This window comes from Pteropus vampyrus, unplaced genomic scaffold, assembly GCF_000151845.1.
Source record: "Pteropus vampyrus isolate Shadow unplaced genomic scaffold, Pvam_2.0 Scaffold36, whole genome shotgun sequence".
Lineage (NCBI taxonomy): Eukaryota > Metazoa > Chordata > Mammalia > Chiroptera > Pteropodidae > Pteropus > Pteropus vampyrus.
The window spans coordinates 9,416,471-9,419,223 of NW_011888817.1; positions in this window are offsets into that span (position 1 = coordinate 9,416,471).

The following is a 2,753-nucleotide window of genomic DNA, read 5'->3' on the forward strand; positions in this document are numbered from 1 at the left end:
CCTTCTTTTTCTCCACCCTTCCCTTACGAGGACCCCAGTTTCGGGGGGCAAGAGAGGAGGGTGTCTCTACAGCCCCAGGGGAGCACTTTCCCTACCCGGCCAGCTGGGGATAGGGAACAGAGTTTGTAGGGGGGAGAACTAGGAGGGACCCAGCACCTCTGCTCATTTGGGAACGTCGGCTGCAGTTGGGAACCTTGCAGTCCCCACCCGCGCAAGGCGGAGGAGCGCGGCCCCACAGCTGTTGTGAAGGGCTGGGGGAGGAAGGTTAACCGCCACACTCCGTGCGTTCGGGGACAGTGGGGATCCTGCGGCTGGGGGTAGGGAAGGACTGTCTGGGAGGGGTTTAAGCCTCTAAGGTTGAGTCTACATTTAACACCACTTCCCGTCCCCACGCTGCGAGCTTTCCTGGAGTCTCTCCCGTTACCCCCACCCAGCCCTGCTTCTGTCCACTCCAAGGCATGCTCCCTCCCCCAAATCCTTAGCCCGCCGGTGTCAGGGTCACACTTCAACACTGAAGTCTTTCTTCCCAAGCCAGAAGCTGCCGGGCCCCTTCCCAGACCTGGACTGCAGGCATTCTCCCTTCTGATGCCTTTTTTCCACTCAGCCCTTCTGTCTGGGGAGGTCTTTGGCACAATTGCGGAAGAATGCTATGCACTGTAACAGGCCGAGGGGCTGACTGTGTGTTTAATCAGAGAGGCCTTAAGCTGGGGGTGGAGGTGGGCTGTGTGTTGTATCAATGTGCCACTGCTGACTGTATGACCACCTGGATGTGTGTGTGTGTGTGTGTGTGTGTGTGTGTGTGTAAACTGTGAGACTGCATGCCCATGTGTGACTCTGTGACGATTATGGGGTACGTGCCTGTGTGCAGGCATATGGATGTGGGATTGTATAATCCTGGGGGAGTGATTATGTTTGTGGTGATCATGCCGGTTGTGGAGTACCTGTGTGTGCAGCTGACTGTTGCGACTGTGTTTATGGGGTGTGTGTACGGCCCTGTGTGTGATTGTGTGCCTGAGTGACTAGGGGCTGATGTGTGTGAGAGTGAGTGCTCACAAGCAAATGTGAGGAGTATCCTCTGTGTGTGAGTGGATCCATGCTCATTAGTCCATGTATCTCAGTGTGCTGCCTGCCTGTGGCTATATTTTTATATCTCTCTGTCTAATGTAAGGGGGTGGGAGATTAACACCCAGGGCAGCCGAATACACCCTTGTAAGGTATGCATGAGAAAAAGTTGGGTTTTGGAGGCTGCTGGTCATTTTCTGACTTACCCCTGAAATATTCCAGGGAGGAGGTTGGCAAAGCCTCAGCTGCTGGTCATTTGACAGCTGTTGCCAGTCAGAAGGGGGCTGAGGGAGCAAGGGTAAGGCCTGCCAGCAGTACTATTTGCTGCTGGTGCTAGGCAACGGTCAGCAAGGGTGGCATTAAGAAGGGTCATCCCTTCCCCTCCAAACCCTTACCCCACGAGCTGACCCTGGGTAGTCCCCAAGACTGAATTCCTTAACTCCTTCTAGCTTTCCTCAAAGCCCTTCTTTAGGCTGAAACACTGAATCTCCCAGGGTCTCAGAAACTCCTCTACCTCCAGGCCTTTCATCTTGCTGTTCCCTCTGCCTAGAACACCCTTTCCAGCTCTTCACATCTCAGTTTCTACTCTTATTCAGGTCTCGGCTTACATGTCATTTCCTCAGAAGGGCCTTCGCTGACGTGGCCTCCCCCTCAGGAATGTCCTATCACATCGCCTTGTTTATTTTCTGTACAGCACTTATTATAATCTGAAATAGTGTTTCTTTTCAATTCCTTCTTTCTCTGCTTCCCCCACTAGAATAGAAGCTCCATGAACGCAGGGACTTTGTGTGTCTTGTTTACTGCTATGTCCCCAGGGCCCAGCACAGACTTTGGCATATAGTAAAATCTCAAAAAATTGTTGGATGAATGAAGGAAAGAAGGATAGTCCTGCCTAGGCCAATTAAGGCAATATTTGCTGCCTGTTGTGTGTCAGGCCTGGGCCACTCACCACCAAAGAGCCCCATTGTACTCATGGAAACAGACATACACATGTGCCTAGATTGTATATACTAAGTCAGAGTGAGGTAGTGAGGCTATAGGACTCAGTTCACTGGCAAACATTGGCACTTGGTCTGGGCCCGGCCCTTTGTCAGAGCAAATGGCTTTATTTGGCCCAGACGCCGGCCTGCAAAGAGCTCACAGGGTAGAGGATGCTAGATCTGCCTCCTGGGGAGATGAACTCTTGCAGAGAATAATGCCAAATCACTGAGCTGAGTGATGTGATAGGCATTGAGAACCAGAGAAGCCAGGGATAGGAGAGACACCAGGGCTGTGGACAGTTTCTTGGTTCAAAGTAACTTGGGCCTAGAAGGATGAGAAAGGGCATTCAGACATCAGGGACTGGTTTGAAAGATAAGTACAGCCATTGTCTCTTAGCCCCTCCGCAGAGCAGAGTCCACAAAGAGGAGAGAAGCCCCGGGCAACTACTCTTGGCCTAACCTCCATTCGCGGAGTTTATCCAGAACACACAAGCCCTACTATGTGTTCTGGAGCTGCCTCCTTCTGACAGTCTCACCTGGGCCCCCTTGCCTTATGGCTTCAGGTGGAGACTGGCCATAGGAGATACAGGAGACTCCGACAGGAGATCAGAGGGAAGGAGAGTGAGATCAGGATATTTATAATACCTCCTCCCCCATGCTTTTGGCATCTCCACCGAAAACCACAGTTCCTGTTGGTTGGCCTGCACCCAT